The sequence below is a fragment of the Delphinapterus leucas genome, chromosome 1, assembly GCF_059928025.1.
Source record: "Delphinapterus leucas isolate spDelLeu-1000000601 "Yukka" chromosome 1, BTC_Dleu_Yukka2, whole genome shotgun sequence".
NCBI classification, from domain to species: domain Eukaryota; kingdom Metazoa; phylum Chordata; class Mammalia; order Artiodactyla; family Monodontidae; genus Delphinapterus; species Delphinapterus leucas.
Genome location: NC_143129.1, coordinates 183,235,234 through 183,253,191, shown reverse-complemented (window position 1 = coordinate 183,253,191; position 17,958 = coordinate 183,235,234). Strand labels below are relative to the sequence as shown.

The following is a 17,958-nucleotide window of genomic DNA, read 5'->3' as shown; positions in this document are numbered from 1 at the left end:
TCAAAAGCCCACCCAGATTTCAGGGGAGGAGACATAGATGCCTTTTCTATGAGAATTGGCCAGCATGTTTTAAAGCCTTCGTGATAAATGTAAAAACATTTAGCATGATGACTGCCATGTTGTATGGGCCAGAACATGTTAGATGCCGTTCCCTCTGCTGCTGCCCACTTTTTTTTTTTTCCACATCTTTATCGGAGTATAAATGCTTTACAATGTTGTGTTAGTTTCTGCTGTACAACAAAGTGAATCAGCTGTATGTATTCATATATCCCCATATCCCCTCCGTCTTGAGCCTCCCTCCCACCCTCCCTATCCCATCCCTCTAGGTCATCACAAAGCATCGAGTTGATCTTGTGCTATGCAGCTCCTTCCCACTAGCCATCCATTTTACATTTGGTAGTGTATATATGTCCACGCTACTCTCTCACTTCATCCCAGCTTCCCCTTCCCCCCCCCCGCCCCGTGTCCTCAAGTCCATTCTCTATGTCTGCGTCTTTATTCCTGCCCTGCCACTAGGTGCTGTCCACTTTGGTATCTCCCAGGTACTGACTGCTGTGGATCTGATTGTGTGACTTACGTAAGCCCCCTGCCCCCCGTCTTAACTAAATGATCTTTAAGCTGCAGCTCAGTAAATACGTTTAGTCTAATATTGCCAGATTCATTCTTTTTACCTTCTTCAAGTTTGGACCCAACTTTTAAAAATTTCCTAGCCCTTAGTTGAATTTCCTTACCCTCAACGGCTTCTCAAACACATCTAGAGGTTTTCACAAGGAGATTCTAGAAGGTCAGTTTCCCGAGTCCCCCGGGGTATCTTTCGTGAGCTTTGATGTGTGATTCACACAGTCCCCTGATGTTCCAGGCACCCTTTTTATCCCCTTACTCTAATTTTCTCAGAATAAAAATTCACCATTGACCTTTTCCAGAAACAGAGGAATAGCTTTTCTTCTCTAAAATGTATAAAAAAGTCTAAGACATCATGTCCTCCCACAAGGATCACATGCTAGAATTGGAAACCTAAGACTCACAGGAAACCGTGGTGGAATGCAGGATATAACCAGGTGCCCCACCGTGAGGCCCGGCTGGTAGCCCCCTACCTGTGCTGTCCCATGGCTCCTTACCTCTACTGGCCAAGTCGGTGATGTCTGGTGGCTCTTCTTTTACAGGGGAGGATATGGCTCTGGAGAGATTAGGACACTCATCCAAAGGCAGATCTAACTCCAGGGCTGGCGCTCCTACCTTTCTTGGGGAGAGTCCCTGCAACCACGCACGCTTTTGGGTTGACAGGTTGCATTGCAGACATGAGCATCACTTTTTAAATCTGTGCCTCCCCTACCCCACCCCCAGATCACAAACTCTGGAAGCCTCAGTTCAGACAGCCTTTTTTGGTCTAAGCTTGGGGAATTAGCAAAAGAAAGAAGGAAGCTCCAGATTCTAATTAACTTTGCTTTTTAACTACAGATGAGCCACTTTTTGAGTTACCTGGGGGTGAGAGTCTCAAAGATTAATGAAAATATGTAAAGATGACAGGCAAGCAGGAGCCAGACACTCCTGTAATTAGGTTTCCTCATCCTTGTGCCTTGAGAGTAAAAAGATCAAGGGAACAAAAGGACAGGGGAATTATGTGAATAACTGTGGTAACTGTCTTCTGCCTTTGAGGAGGATTATTTTTCAGAGTCTTCCTGTTTTTCCCAATAGAACTTAAAACAAACATTTAACTGTTTGTTTTTTTGGTTGTTGTTAGTTTCATCTTTTTTTTTTTCAACTGTAGCCTTTTTAGTCTTGTCTCTACTCAGCTTAATCTTATCTGACCACACCTAAAAATGCTATAGAAAAAGAAAAATGATTTTCCTTCTACCCTTCTAAGTTCTTGGCTGAGGCCTCCCCACACCTGCCCTGTAGTAAAAAGACAGATTAACAGGAGAATAACAAATTTAAACACATACATATGTATGGAAGCCCCCCAAAGATATGAGACTCAAAGAAGTCGCTGGAGCAGAAAGCTTTTGTCTCTTTTAGACAAACAATTAATTTGTGAAGAATTGACAAGACAAGGGGTTTGGGCTAGGGGTAGTAAGATGGTGAAGAAGTTAACAACGTTTGGGACTTCCCTGGTGGCGCAGTGGTTAAGAATCCGCCTGCCAATGCAGGGGATATGGGTTCAAGCCCTGGTGCGGGAAGATCCCACATGCCACGGAGCAGCTGAGCCCGTGAGCCACAACTACTGAAGCCCACATGCCTAGAACCCATGCTCCACAACAAGAGAAGCCACCACAATGAGAAGCCCGCGCACTGCAAGGAAGAGTAGCACCTGCTGTCCGCAACTAGAGAAAGCCCTGAGAGCAGCAACGAAGACCCAACGCAGCCAAAGATTAATTAATTAATTAATTTTTTTTTTTTTAAAGTTAACCAGGTTTGTTTGCACAGCCTCCTTGGCCCTAAACTCCCTGTCTCTGGTGGTTAGGGATGCCTTCTACCTCCTGGAGCAGGGAAGATCCCTTTCACATGGGAGATTTACTTCCTGCTTTTAGGGGATAAAGAAGGTTCAGAGTGTCCTTTGTGCACTGCTGTTTATCAACTCCTTTTAATTCAAAATAATCAATATGCCAAAGTGGCGTATTTAGGGTTTTCATATTCTGACCCCCTGCAATGCTGAGTGCCAGGTTTGAATTCGAAGAGCCAAGCAGAATTCCAGGAAGGTTGGAGGCTGGGATATCGGTGGGCAGCAGAGGGAAGCTGACATTTCATCACAGCGAGCTCACGTGGAAATGTCAGGATGGGGAGAAGGAGTGCCTCATGGCGCAGATCAACTCCCCTCTTACAGGTCTGTTGAATGTACCAAGGGTTCTCATGGGTGTGAGCAGAGGCGCTTCGGATTTCTTGCCTCAAGCTCGGGAGCTTATAAAGAGGATCCACTCCTTCTGGCAGTCGCTAGTAGAGGACTGGGAATCTAATTTCCCTATTCTTTCTAACAATGGTGAAACTAATTTATTTATCCACTAAACTAATTTCTTTATACCCTCACTATTATTTCAAAAAGGACTTAAGATCCCTTAGCTTGGAACGAGGAGATCAGGAGACTTTGATTTTTCTTCCCTCTCTGCCAGGTTGCTGCATCTCTTTGTGTCTGTTTCCCATCTGTGAGAGCAAACACTTCTGAGTGGTTAGTATACACACCGGGCACTGTTATAGAGACTTTCCATGTGTCTGTATTAATTCACTTAATTCTCTCCCAAACAACTGACTACATTATGTATCTTTTTGGAATTTGTCAGTGCAGTTCCAGTACATTTGTGAATACACGGAGGATGACTTCTGTGGCTTTTGCCATTTCAAAGAATCTTGGATTTTTCTCTTGGCTCCAGAGGAAAATAATACCCCAATTTGAACAGTGCTAATGGGGACCTTGTCTTTGAGCTTGACTTTCAACCAGACCCAGGCTGGAGAGAAAGGAAGTCTGCAGGATAGGGGGCCTGGGGCCGCGCCTATGGAGATGGGAACAGCCAAAGCCTGTCTGCCCCTTGGAAAATCTCTTTGGTGGCTTGGCCCTGTGGGGTCGTTATCCCTTCCTGGTTGGGGGTTGTTAGGGATACAACCCCTCCCCAGTCAGGATGGCAGTCAGAGGACCCCTCCTAGCCTCTGTCTGCCCATCCAAGGTCCAGCTGTGACCCTGACGCTTATTTTTCATCCTGGGAAATCCCCTTCCTGTGGGTCAAGGGCGGTCCTGCCTCATCCCACCCCCACGAGGTACCCCTCCCTACCCGGGCTGAGTCCGGGTTCGAGCCGCCAGCGTCCCCGGGAGTGAAGGTGGAGGCGGAGGAAGCCAGCCGGTGGAGCGCTGGGTTGGGTGCGGGGCGGTTCCCACCCAGTGGCCAGGCTCCGCCTTCTCCAGAGATGGTCGGCAAAGTGCACAGCCCGCTGCGCTGTGCGGGTAGAGAGTGAGGTTGAGTGTGAATGCGCACGAGTGCGTGTGTGTCTGTGGTCTCGGCGTCTGTGTCATTGTGTGTTTACATAGAGTAATTGTGTGTGTATCTTCGGTCTCTGTGTCTGAGTACTTGTGCGGGAGTGTGTGACTTCGTGCGTCATTGTGTGTGTCAATTTACCCGAATGCGTGTGTGTGTGTGTGAACGTGCATGCTAGTGTATGTTTTTGTGAGTGTGTCTGTGTGTGACATCCGGGGATGGGATACGGAGGGGGATCCTCCCATCCTGAACCCCCTCTCTCTTCTCCTCGAGGTGGCCGGGGCGCCCAGAACCCCGGCCCTGACAGGGGTGCTGGGGTTGGCGACGCAGAGTTCACCGAGGGTCCCGCGACCTCCCGCGGCCGGGCCGCCTGGTCTGCGCATCCCAGGCTTCTTCAACATTCCCGGGAGCTCCTGGCCGAGTTTTTCTCCTGCCCTCTTCGCAGGCTCTAGGCGACGCTGGGGCGGAGGGAGGCTCTTTGGGCCGGATGGGCGGGCCCTGCCTTGGGCGCCTCACCTGGAACACTGGCTGGAGGCGGAGACGTGCGGAGCAGTTGGGACCACCGAGGGCTGTGCCTCAGGCCACTTTGTTCTGCCCCACGTCTGCCCCGCTCGGGTGGGGTCACTCTGGGGTCACTCTGAACCTCGCACTCCCCTCCTCCTCTTGCGCTCCACTGTGACACAGGTTGAAGTCCGGCTGTGGACCCGAAGGAACATTCGAGGGGACCTGGGACGTTGCAGGGCAAGAAGCGTGTGGGCCCGGTAACAGTCCGAAGTGCTTCCAAAGCTAGCTCTGCTGCTAAGAGGCTGTGGGATTGGGTGCGGACGTGTGTGTGTCTGTGTGTGTGTGAGTTCCTTGCCCTCTGAGCTTCGGCTTCATTTACAACCCAAGGGAGAACAATACCCACTTTACAGTGTGATGCCTGGATGAAAACTGGAGCAAAGTGCAGGGGGATGACCGCGCTATCGCACGCACGCTATGCCAGCACGCATAGTTCATTGTAATGAATAGGTGTATCGTGAAAGCCCCGGGTTAACCCATTTATTTTCTAAATCCGACATGTGAGGTAAACTCCGATGGAGAGAGAGGCCCAGCGGCTGGGGAACAGCCCGCACACTGGATTTGAGCACAGAGCCAGGGCTGGCCAGTTACTCGGGTGACCCCGGCTCCTGACAAGTGACACTGGTCCCTTGCCCCGCCCTTTCTGGTGATTCCCTGGGAACCCGGGAGAGGAAAGCAGTTAGGCGGACGACCGGCCCTGGCTCACTTGGCAGGTGGCATTTTCTATCCTCTGGTTACAAGGCCGAAGGGGGGCCAAGGCCAGCGTGCGCAAGCCGTCCGGGGTCCAGCGGCGGCTGAGGTTCCCGACTCCATGCGCAACCCCACCCGCCAGCAGGGAGCAGCGGGGGTCCGGGAGGATTTGCAGCGGCGTCCACGAGGTGCGCAGCAGACGCCTGCTCTCCAGAGCTTCGCCTGGCTGGGGCTGTGAGAATTTGCCGACGGTGCCCGCGCCGCCGCTGGCCCCGCCCCAGCCCAGGGGACGCCCCGCCCCCTGGCCCTGCCCGCGTCGGCCTGTTGTCCGGGCCCCGCCCAGGACCGCGCCCCTCCGCGGATGCCCCGCTCACCCGCTCCGCACCGTGGACCTGCCCTCAGGCCCCCGGGGCTCCGCGCCGCCGCCCAGAGGCTCGCGCCCTCCCGTCGCTCCGGGACCCGCCCGCCGCGTCCCCTGGGCAACCGTCTCCAGGGAGACCGGGCCCCGCCCCCGGCATCGACACCCGGTACGGAGCCCACCTGTGCGGGCGTCTGCGGGGTCCCAGTGCCCCCCCACAGCGCACGCCCCGCCACGCCCCGCCACGCCCCGCCCAGCGCCGGGCTTTGTCCGCCTGGGGAGATCCGGGGAACGGGGGCGCGTGGGGTCTGGAGGAGGAGGCGCGTTCCCGGGGCGGACCGAACCCCGTTGGGGAGGCCGAGGCAGCGGGCCGCTCTCGCGTTGTGATTCTCTGGTGTGGGCTGATTCATACCCTCCTTTTCTGATCTCATTGCATCCCTTTTATGCCTCCGTGGGGCCAGGAATCCGGGGTGTCCCGCTTCCGCCCTAGATGGGAATGAGCAGGGCCCTCAGCCGGGCTCCGGACGAGGACGCGCGCCTGTTCGGGGAGAGCTGTTTACTTGTCAGGGACCGAGCAGTTGCCGCGCGCGCCCTCCCCTCCCCCTGCCCCCGATTCGGGACCGAGCATCCTGCGCTCTGGCCATTCCTAGCGTTGCCTCCCAAAGCTTTGCCCTTGAACCCAGAGGGCTAGAGGGCGGTAGACCCAGCTCCTGAGGTCCCGGCCAGCGTGAGGGCCAGAGCAAAAGACGTCCTCCCTCGCCCGCTCTTGTGAATTCTGTCCCGGCTCCGTATTTCCTGACCTGAATTCCTAAGGACTAATTTTTCTCTTATTTTTCATTCTCTCGGCTCCATCACTTTTTTTGCTTCGTCTTTCCTCGTTTCGAAAGTGCTTTCTCTACGATCCTGTCTCATTTCCCTGTGACTGAGCTGTTGTTTTTTGTCCTCTTGTTAATTAACTCCCTTGGTCAGAATGGAAGTTATTTCTTTCTTAGCTCTTGTCGCTGACCTCCCGTTTCTCTGGTGACAGTGCTTTGGGAAGTGCCTTGCCATCCTCTCACCTGGATGCTAAATGGAGAGACCATCCAAGCCCATGTTCCTGGGCTCCTGCAGCAGGGTCCATGGGGTATCCTTCCAGGGATTAGGCCGGCAGCCGGGAGAATTCCAGCTTGGACCTTGGGAAATGTCTTCTTGGAATGACACCTTTTCCAACGGCTTCCTAGGACTGGGCTTTTTGTCTCATGGAGAAACCAGTGGTTTAGGTTTCCTGGTCTTCAGGAGCCCAGTGGGTTCCAGGCAGGAGACTCCTGCTGTGCAGGTAGCTGGGGGGAAGTTGGGAGGGTGGCAGGTCCTGCTGCTGGAACCCAGCCGCCTGGGCTCCCAGAACTCAGATGTCTTTCTGTCTCTGGGGTCAGATTATTTCCAGGAGCCGCCCACAGTAGGGAAAGAAGCACCACAGATGCAGTGAGTGGGCCGACCCCTCCCCACACACCCTTCCTTTTCATCTCCAGCAAGCAGGGATGAATCTTCCTTTATGATGCAATTTGGGTCTTGAATGGGGACCTCAAGTTCACAGACCTGCTTTTTGCAGCCATTGAATGGAACTTGAACCCAGGCTTGACTCAGATCACTTACTTTGCTTTCAAAAACCAAACAAAACAACAAACAACTCTAAAAATGGTCTGAGTCATCTGTATGTATATGAATTCCTGCCAGGCACTGGAAATGTTCCTGTGGTTTGCTTCAGTACCACCAAAGGGAGCTGGGGGTGGCATTGACACAGATGGTGAAAAAGGCCCATTAAGTACAATGTGACTGGTTTGCAAAAAGGAAACCTTGGTGAGACAGTTGCTTTTGAGCTAAAGTCCTCTAAGAGAATGCACAGAAGTTTTCTGAGACTTTCTCTTTTTAAAGATTTCTTTCTTTCTCTTTCTTTTTCTTTTCTTTTCTTTTTTTTCAGACAGATAAGGAGCTCAGAGTCAGGCAAGGGCGGAATGATGCTCATTGACCCCAAAGCATCTTTAATCTGCCAGGCAGAGGGACCTTTGCTGCTGGTCTTTCTTGGACCATTCCAGAGAGGTAGGTTGGGCAAAGGAAACAGGTTGGGGGGGGGGGGAAGAGGAGATGTTATTTTGTAGATAGGTTAAGAATTTGAATGGAATCCACCCTCCCTGACTATCTAGCCAAAGGAGAACTTCTCTTTAGGACTAGAATGCTAAAAGGAAGAGAGTGACCCAAATTTGTGCTCAGAGCCTATGAAGGGGGATGTGAACTAGACCCCAGCCAGCTTCCCAAGAGAGGGATGCTGCTACCTGGGAAGGAAGGGATGGCTGTGCTCCGAGGAGCCCTGGAACCCATTGTTAAACCGCAGCATTTGGTATTTGACTTGCTGCGTGCATGATAGAGCTGGGCTGACCTATCTGGTGCGAGAAAAATTAAAACCTTCTTCCGAAGGAAGTGGATTGGATTTTCGTAACTTGATATTGCTTCTCAAGGAGTCCTTAGGTGGGGACATTCTGTTTTTCTAGAGAGTTGGCAGTCACTGGATCAGTAAGAGGATGCTCCTTGGAACTTCTGGGACATTAGCTTGCAAGCTGAATGTCGTCCCTTCATTGTGCAAATGAAGAAATTGAGGTCAGAGACTGACACTGACCGAGCCTTGGCTGAACACCTGCCTTTGGTATCTGGGGGTAGCTGGGTGTGATTAGCAAGTGTGCAGATTTGTCCCGTTTGCAAGCTGTGTGGGTACATATGTATTCTGTGGGTGCACAGCACCATCTTCCTTATACAGTTGCTCGAGCAGCTACTGTCATTTCTGATGGTTCACGTAGGGCACGAGGTTACCTGATGTCATCCTTGGAGGCTTTTCCCCACCCCACCTCATTTTTTCTAGGTGTTCATCGGTACTTTCCAAACTTCTTTGTTAGTGTGGACCTCTTGAAAAAGATCAAAGTACTAAGCAGAATTTTAACCTCTAAAGCAGATTAAAAGAGTGCCACTGTGGTACAAGTAGAGACTGGCCCAGAACTCCTCCCACTGAGCAGCTGTCCTACTCCTGCCACCCTCTGAAGGCCTTGGGGTGCTTCTGTGGAACCCCAGGACTCCCTGGCACATAGGCGAAAACCATGGATTATGTAGACCTGTGTAGAGGAATTAGTTTCTTTCTCTGCTACACAGCTGTTTACACTGTCTTGATTTGTGTTTCAGAAGATGCCTTTAAATCATGATTTTTAACCCTCCTACTTTTTGATTTGTAAAGGATACCTATTTACTGTCGAAAGTTTACAAAATACAAAAAAATTACAAGCATCACTCTTCTATAATCCTACCCCCCTCCCAAAAAAACCACTGTTTCCTTGTTGGAGTATCCTCCCTGGAGAGTCTTCTGTGTGTGTATCTTTGGAAACTTGATTTTTATTTCTTGGTAAATATTATCATGAACTTCCACAAAAACATAACTGAATGCATGTGTTTATCTCTGCTCTGTTTCAAAAGCCCACTAAAATGAGAGTAGAGGAATAAAAAGGTATAAATCCTTAAGAAAACAGAAAATGATGATAGAGGGGGAGGGATATGAGCAAAATTTTTGAAAGATGGGAAGCAAGTGGGTGAAAGAAAAGCAAAGCTTAGAATGTTGAATGTCCTGGCTGTGAGGGAAGCAAGCTGGCTTGTACACACGACCCACCAAAGGCTAAAGAATGGGGGCCACAGAGTGTTCCCAACGATGGGGGCGGGGAGCGGGGCTGGAAGCAGGAATATTGGTTTAAAGTGTGTGTTAGAGCCACAGACCCCTCTCTCAGGCCACGTAGCCAGGCAGCTCCCTCCTCCACCAGCAGAAGATGGCTAGTTTCCTGCAGGCAGCATTGAACCAGAGCAGCAGAAGGCAGGGGAGGCTCTATATTGAGAACAGGAAGATTCAGTGAAAGTTTGCATGCTGAATAGATAGACCCTCTCCTAGCTGGTTCCCGGAACATGGCAGCCTGGCTTCTACCCATCCTCCAGGCAGGGGCCTTGAACTTCTCTCTAAGGAACCCAACCTCATACGAAAAAACGCTACTTCTCAGCGACACCTACCAGGCAACCGGCCCTGCACAAGCACCTTTCAGTGCCTCTCTCTTAAATTTGAATGGGCAGCCTGGATCATCACACACCGAATGAGTCCTCTAACATGAAAGGCAGAGACCCAGAAGTCATAAACATGGTTGTTTTAAAAAAAGGCATATTTATAAAACAATAATAAGCTCTTGGATATCAAAACTAGGATAGTAGAAGTAGAAACTTCAATAGAATAGAGTTAGAAGATTGAACAATGAATTTCTAGAAAGTAAGACAGAAAGACTTGAGGGACGGAAAATAAGAAAGAAGATAAGAAAATTTGAGCAGTTTGGGAGGCCCAGTATCCATCTCATAGGAGAGAAATGGAGAAGGAAAAGTTATTAAACTCCAGGAAAAAAAAAAAATCTAGAACTCAAGAGTTTGCATTAAGAATCTCTGTGTAGCACTCAGCCCAACAAATAATGAGATACAGTATATCAGGGACTTACCCGCTGGTCCAGTGGTAAAGAATCTGCCTTCCAATGCAGGGGACGTGGGTTCAATCCCTGGTCAGGGAACTAAGATCCCACATGCCGCGGGGCAACTAAGCACACGCACCACAACTACTGAGCCCGTGTGCTTCAACTAGAGTGCCCGCGTGCCGCAACTACAGAGCCCACGCGCTCTGGAGCCCACGTGCCACAACTAGAGAGAGAAAACCCACACGCTACAACTAGAGAGAAGCCCATGCACCACAACGAAGAGCCTGCGCACCGCAACAAAAAGATCCTGCGTGCCTCAATGAAGACCCGATGCAGCCAAAAATAAAAATAAATAAATATATTTTTTAAAAAAGATACACTACATCAAAGTAAAAGATGTTCTATGGGACGTCAACATGAACTTCCAAAAGTCCAGAGATAGAAGTTACTAAAAGCCAGTGCAGGGAAAAGGGGCCACGTACAGAAGATCAGAGCACGAAATGGCATTGGACTTTACAAAATCAATATCAGGAGCTACAAGACAGTGGAGCAACTCTTTCAAATTTCTGAGGGAAATTAATTCCCAACCCAGAATTCTGTAATCATCATTCAAGCAAAATAATAGAATGAAGACCTTTTTCAGACATGTAATTTTTCAAAAACTTCACACACACACACACACCCCCTTTGTATCCCTTTTCAAGGAAGCTACTAGAGGATGTGCTGTACTAAAATGAGAGAGTAAACCAAGAAAGAGGAACGAGTGGTACAATATGCAGTTGTCTCTTGTTTCTCACTTGGCTCAGCCACCAGATGACTTTCTGTATTTCAGCTGTTGCTATCTTTGAGCCTTGGGAGTGGGGAGGGAAAAAAACACCTACCCCACCATGGGAACTGGAAAGTACTCTCTTCCAAGCCTCCCCTGCAGCCAGCACCTGTGATGTGGGCTCCACTGATGAAATGTACCTATGTTATATTTTGACAGAGAAGAAAGGGATGAAACGTGTGTTGTTTCCATGGTTATGGTGGTGATAGCGGGGATGGGCTTCAAGGTTGAGTTCTTGGCGCAGAAGAGGCAGGGGTACAAAGTAGCACCAGGTACTCAGTGGCAATACCAGCAATTTTGCCATCAGACATGATTCTGTATCATGGAGTCCACATGGTGTACTACAGTTATATTTCCTTTCTTGTTCAACTTTCTGTTTTTCCTGCAGTTGATAGTTGCCTCATGTTTTTATTTGCTTTGTTTGTTGCCTCATATTTTTATTTGCTTTGTTTTCAATGTACTAATCACTAATTCTTCCTCAAACTCTCCAACAGAACTATTAAACCCCTCACAATGCAGCAGATATGTCAGATAACCTGTCAGCTCCTTCCCTGCTTAATCAGTGAGAGTCAGCTTCTTTACTTGCAACCAAGAACTCTGACTGGTGGAGAGAAGGTGAAGGGAATTCCCATAATGATAGTGAAAAGAAGTTCCAGTATCATAGTTGTGCAGCTGGTCTAGAGAGCAGCCAGCCCAATTTGGAGCAAGACGGCTGAGGGCCCCAGGAGGAATCTCTAAGAAAAAAATGGAGCTGATGGATTATCTGACGTATTTGCTGTATTATAAGGATTTTGTAGTGCTGTTAGAGAGTTTGAGGAAGAATTACATATTCACACATAGAAAACAAAGAAAATTAAAAACGAGGCAACTGTAGGAGTAACAAAAAGTTGAACAAGAAAGGAAACCATAGTATAGGATGTGGCTTAGCTTTGAACAATATTTACATAGTTATAATAATGGAAGAACTAAAGTTTGATTAACAGAAAGTGATCACATAACTATATCCAGGTAATGGGGGAGAGGATCCATGCATGTGTGTATGTGAAGGAAAGCACAAACTCATCTTCTCAGGTAAAAAGTTAAAAGTTGAAGATCAAGAAATATCAGTATAAACCTGTTATTTAGAAATGCAGAGATAAATGCCAAAAGATACAACTGAAATTGGGGGTGGTTTGTTTGGATATGGAGGTCAAGGGACTGCTAATTTTTTGCTGCAAGCATTTTAGTTTTAATTAATTTTTAAAATTATGTGCTTGCAAAACTTTCACAGATATTAAAATTTAAAAGTCATTAGTATGATGGCCACATCCACCCATAATATAGCTGTTTTCATTTTCTCTATGCTTTCTGAAATGTTTTGTCCACAAACACATGTTGCCATGATAAATATATGTGCATTATTGGTTTCATTTAATGTGGGGAGTATTTGCAGTGCCGTGTCATTCTAATGACTACATTCACTCTTGTTGTTTGTGTTATCATTTACTTAGACATTTCTTTATTATTTTTGATTTATGCGTTTCACAGACAATACTACAATCAATATCTTTGTGCATATAGCTTTTCCTTTTTCACTTTTGAATTGCTTCCTTAAGACAGTTTCCAGATTCCCCAAATTACCAGATATGAGACCATGGATCTCTCTCTTGATTTTGCTGTGTAGTATTGAGGGACCCAGCATGGTTGCAGGCCCAAGGCCCCCCTGGGTGCACCATGAACTGAGCATCATAGGAGATCATTGGGATAGAACTTTTTGTAGGGTAGTTGGCTCATTTTTTTTTTTCTGATGGCAGTAGCAGGAGTCAGTCTCTCTCTCTCTCTTTTTTTCCCATATAGAACAGAATTTCCAAAGACCTACACGTCTCCTTCTCTGACGTCTGTCTTGGTTTTCCCCCACTGAGGATTTTTTTCCTTTTTAAAATATTCAAATTAGAAGTTACTGTCCTGTTGAATAATATGGACTCAAAGGAGACACATTTAAAATGGGAGAGAGTGGAAAAAAAAAAAAGAAGTGAGGGAGGCAGAAGTGGGTAGACTAGGAAACCAGGGAGTAAGGTAGTTCATGTCCTCAGCTTACCTTCCGAGCAGACACTGGGATGCCTTCTTCTGCACGGTGTCACGTGACTTTGTTATTTTGTCCAATCCCATCCTTCACCCCTCTGACCTCTTTTTCTCCAGGTGGCAGGAGGTGGGGTGTCAGACAGCCCTCCAAACAAGCCCATCCTTCCTCTTCCTGGGGTGGTCTTCAGGATGTCCTACTTGCCTGGACTAAAACAAAAACAAACAAAAAAAAGAAACCATTTGTATCTTGGAAGAATAGCACATCTATCCTAAAACTGTACCTGTTGAGGGCCCTGGGCCATGCATTTCCCTCTGGCCTATGGCTTCATTCTCTTCAAGAAGGTGAAGGCTGCAGGCTTCAAGGCTGGGCTGCTGGGATGCCTGTTCCTCAGCTCCTTAAGAGCAGAGGATTGGGGTGTTTCGTGGCCTGTAGGGCCCAACGCCTTCCCTCATTCATCTGCTCTGCCAGCTCTGACCTGGGGCCCTGGCCTCATTACTTTCCCCGCTCCATTCTTGCCTCCCTTCCTTCCATTTTCCTCACAGCAGCCAAAGCAGTCTTCTTCGTAAAGCGTAAAATCAGGCCATCTCCGTCCCCCGCTTAAAACCCCCCAGTGACTTCCCACTGCAGTGGTGACAAAGCCTGGCTCCTCATGGAGGCTCCAAGGCCCTGCAGGATCAGCCACATTGTCTCTCCCCAGTCTCCCCTTCTGCTGTGACTCCCATTACCTGGTCTTCTGCCTCAGGGCCTTTGCACTTCCCGTTCCAGCTGCCTGGAACCCTATTTCATAGATCTTTCCTGGATCCTTCTCGTCATTTGAGCCTCATCTGCAATATCTCACCTGAGGACCCTTACCTGACCTGCCATCCAAAGGAGATGCTCCCTGCAAACCTGTTTTATCACATTCTAATCCTATACTCTCTGAAATCATCTTGTTTATTCAGTTGTTTCTTTCTTTCTTTTTTTTTTTTTTTTTTTTTGTCTTTTCCCGTCAGACTAAAAACTCTGTAAGAGCAGGGATGGTGCCTGTCCCATTCCCTGATGGACACATAGAAGGCGATCAAATCAATATTTGCTGAATGAATGAATGAGCGAGTGAATGAATGAATAGGACTTGGGACCTTCAGCCTTCTGGGTCAAGGAGGGGCCCCTCATTCTTTTTCCTGAGGGTCTCCAGGAGGATGTGGTGGTTGAAGGATCTCCTGGCAGCCAGAGCAGGGTGGTGGTTTCTGGAAAGCTCCTTCGGGGTAAACATCCAGGAGATTCACCAGGTGGTGGCCCTCCAGGTAAAGCATCTTCCGCTCTGCTTCTGAAGCGCTCACTTGCTCTCACTTTCCATGTAAGTTGGGCAACAGGAAAAGCGTTCATTTCATTCTCCGTGGGAGACTGACTGGAAACAGCACTTGATTAGAAGGACTTTTTGAGGCCGAGAAGTCCTGGAAACAAACCCGGGTCAAGGGGCCCAGTGTGAACTCTGCTCTGTTCAGCGTGATGTGGAAGGCCGGCCCCTGTGGCCCCCTGCCCCTTGTCATGTGGCTGCTGGTCTCGCATCCTCCCAGCATGGGTGGACGGTAAATACTTAGACTGTGTGCGTAACTACCTTCTACAACTTTCTGTGACTGAGGCTCCTTCCCTTGGGCTAACTAGGTTGTAACTTTGGGCTCTGAAATCCAGGCATTGGACAGATGTTTTGTCCTCAGGTTAAGGACATGAACATCTCTCTCTATACAGGTTCATAGGAGCCGTCCAGGGGGACCTCTAGACTCTTGCTTTAGAATAACATCTGAAGTGTACAGGGCATGTTTTGCCCAGGGCATCCCCTCAGGGAGGAGGATGTTTATGCTCAGACAAGCAAGACACAACTTCCCTTCTTTTCTCACAGCCTGTCCCCTGCTGACAGTGACTCACGTGTTCCCTTGGGAAGCTGTTCCCCAGGGTATGTGATTGTTCCCCAGGCACCAAAAAGCCTGTCTTTACATTGACAAAGGCTGGGCAGCATCTCCCGGTCAGTGTGTCAACCACATTGGTGACGGCCACTGGAAGGAGGCAGAAGTCTAACAAGACTCGGGAGACGCCAGCTCAGAGCCCCAAAATGGTGGAGTTTCAACAGGAATGAAAGGGATCCTTCGGCAGTCCTGAGCTTGGGACAAGCCATCAGGCGGCTGGTCTGCCAGCCCAGGGGGACTATGTGGGCTGCAAGGTCACTCCTAGTCCCGAAGAAGCATTTGTGGGATTCTACATCCCTTGCTTGCCCTTTTCCCTTAGAAATAACTTAGGGCCCCCTGAGGCGTTCCCTGCTGCCAGTGGGGAAGGATGGTGGTGGCAGATGTCCTTTTATCGAAATCTTTAGAGTAACTCCTCTGCTGGCCGCTCAGGACTCAGGAGGTCAGACCCCTCAGACCTTCACAGTTGAGAAACTGTTCTTCAGCCTCAGGCCAGAGAAGGTGCATCTACCTGGGAATGTCTAGGAACAGCTCCAGAGGGCTGGTGACAGAGACCCCCACCGCCCCCCCCACCCCCCCACCCCCCGCCGCCCCCCCCGCCCCCCCCCCCCACCCCCCCACCCCCCCCACCACCCCCCACCCCCCACCCCCCCACACCCCCACACCCCCCACCCCCCCACCCCCCCACACCCCCACACCCCCCGGCCAGGATGACTGCTGCCGCGCAGCTGTTCTGTGGATTGTGTGGGCCGGAAGTGGGAAGGTGAAAGGAAGCGAGCTCCTTCTTGCCCAGTTTTCTTTACTATTTTATTAACGATTCAGATGTGGATGGACAGAGGAAGCCTCTCTCAAGATTCTGGATGACAGAGTGAGAAGGATTGTTCCTGGTTCTTCTTTGGTCCATCCCACTTTAGTGCCTTGAGGGTGGTCGTGAACCTTACTTACCTTCCTGGCCCCATGGCTCCACATGTGTGTGCAGTCTACTGATCCCAAATGATATCTCTGTGACCCCTAAGACCTCTCCCCTGAGCTGCAAACTGGGACGTTGCCCCTTGGCTGTCTCCATTGGGATGTTCAGTAAGCAGCTCAGATTCAGTATGTCTGAAATGGAGCTCTTGCTGTTTCAGTTCCCTGCAAACCTGTTTCTCCCTTACACTTTCCCATCTCAGTAAATATCCACCAGCCATGCAGTCTCCCAAGCTCAAACCTGTCTGTCATCCTTGCTCCTTCTCTCACTGTCCCCCATCTGACGCCCCCGCACCGCGCACCCCGCCACCAGCTCGTAGATATACCTTGATTCCCTCCCTCTCCAGTTCCATCTCCTCCTCCTGGGTCAAGCCACAGTCATCTGTGGCACGAGCTGCCCTACATTCTTGACTGCATGCTTGCAACCCTTCAGCATCATTTCAGATGCAAATAGGATCTGGTGGCTCCCTTTCCTAAAACCCTCTAGGGCTGTGCACTCACTGCATCGCCCCTAGAGTGAAAGCCAGATGCTTCCCCTGTAAAGGCTCTGCAGGACTGGTCCCTGCTGACCTCCTCAGCCCATCTCATCCCCCACCCTCCCCTACGCTCCAGCGGCAAGGGCCCGCCTTCTGTTGGCTCGGGACGTGATGGCTCACCCTGGCCCTCTGCCCCAGTGTCCTCCCCTCAGAGGGGCCTTTCTCGGCCTCCCTATATGCAGTAGCCCCTCCTGCTGTCCTCCATCACATCGTCACTAGACACTCTGTCCTTCACTGCGTTGATACAACGCGGGAACATCCTTCTTGTCTACTGTGTCTCCCCTACTGGTGTGTAAGCACCTTCTGGGGAGGGACCCTTTGTCTCATTCACCACTGTGTTCCCAGCACCTCGCACGATTCCTGACAATAAATACTAGTCGAATAAACTAAAATATCTCAGGTTAAGTGATATATACAAAATGTCAAATCCAATAATACATGAGTGCTGATTATTTCCATGAGATGAAATTACCAAGAATAATTGTGAGTTCCTGCGTCTAGATTCAGGAAGTTAGTGTTCCTGTACAGACTGGGAGATCCTGGCTTACTGTGAGAAGTATCTGGAGGGTTGGCAGCCAGCAAACTTGGTGATGTGGCCACCAAAGAACTTTCGGTGGGAAGGGGAGGCGGGGGAGGGGAGCCTGATACACCTTTAGGCCAAACAAATGGGAGTTTGGTGACTAGAACATTCTCCTACAATTGGCCTGCCAGGCCCCATCTGGAGCATCTTGTTTTCTTGGAGTGCCAAACTTTGGCAAAAGAGTCTAAATCTGCTCTGTAGGGAGAACAGAGGTGCTGGGGCCACCATCCAGCAGAAGAGCCATCAGATAACGACTCCATGTGCCTCTAGGTGGCAGCACAAAGGACGGGGCTGGCTCTTAGCGGTGGGCCAGTGTCCAAGGGAAGAAATTTCTAACACTAGAAGCTTCCAAAAATGGAATGTTCTGCTCTATTAATGGAAATAAATACTTTCAGCTGCAAGTGATAGAAAATCCAACTGAAACTGCTCTAAGTTAACAACAAAAAGGCAGAGCTGGGGCGGGTTTTTTGGCTGATAGAACTGAAAATTCTAGGGGTAGAGTGTAGCTTCAGGCATGGCTGGATCCAGGGAATCAAAGGCTGTCCTCGGGACCCTGCTTCACTTTCCATACTGAGCTCTGCTTTCCTCCACGTTGGTCCTTTCTCAGGTTCCACCCCTCAGAGCAGTGGGTGGTCACCAGCAGCTCTTGGTAGATATTCTGTCTTTTCTGTTCTCCCAGGAGAAAGTGCCCAAAGAAGTCCAGATGTCAAAACCCATGGGATTGACTTCATAGTCACATGTCCATCCTAGAATCACTGTAGCCAGAGAGGTATGACAGTTGGCTGGGGCTACGTCCCGTTCCTGCTTCCAACCCAGTCCCTGTGGCCAGGGGAAATGCAGGGCTCTGATAGGCTGGGCCTGAGTCTCAGGCCACTCCGGGAGCCAGGAGAGAAGTCAACCCATCTGAGCCACTTGGACTGAGGGTGCAGTGAGTTTGTGGAAGGCCCCCAGCTCCCAGATCAAGAA

The 17,958-nt window shown here is 49.6% G+C and overlaps 1 protein-coding gene and 1 pseudogene across 11 annotated transcripts in view; one reads left to right on the top strand and one right to left on the bottom strand.

Annotated features, from left to right (window-relative positions):
• The window catches only part of PIK3CD (phosphatidylinositol-4,5-bisphosphate 3-kinase catalytic subunit delta), a 50,149-nt gene that overhangs the window by 14,507 nt on the left and 17,684 nt on the right, over nt 1-17,958 (top strand). For 8 of the 11 annotated variants that reach the window (XM_089901744.1, XM_089901735.1, XM_089901730.1 and 5 more), the window contains one exon: nt 7,526-7,644. The exons of 1 other annotated variant lie outside the window; for it this stretch is intronic. The gene's annotated coding sequence lies outside the window, so the exon portion shown is untranslated. Of the gene's footprint in view, nt 1-5,571; nt 5,738-7,525; nt 7,645-8,093; nt 8,200-17,958 lie in introns of those variants that run through there. 2 more of the 11 variants (XM_089901705.1, XM_089901698.1) reach the window with 2 other exon arrangements.
• On the bottom strand, nt 3,799-6,688 carry LOC149750836 (uncharacterized; annotated as a pseudogene).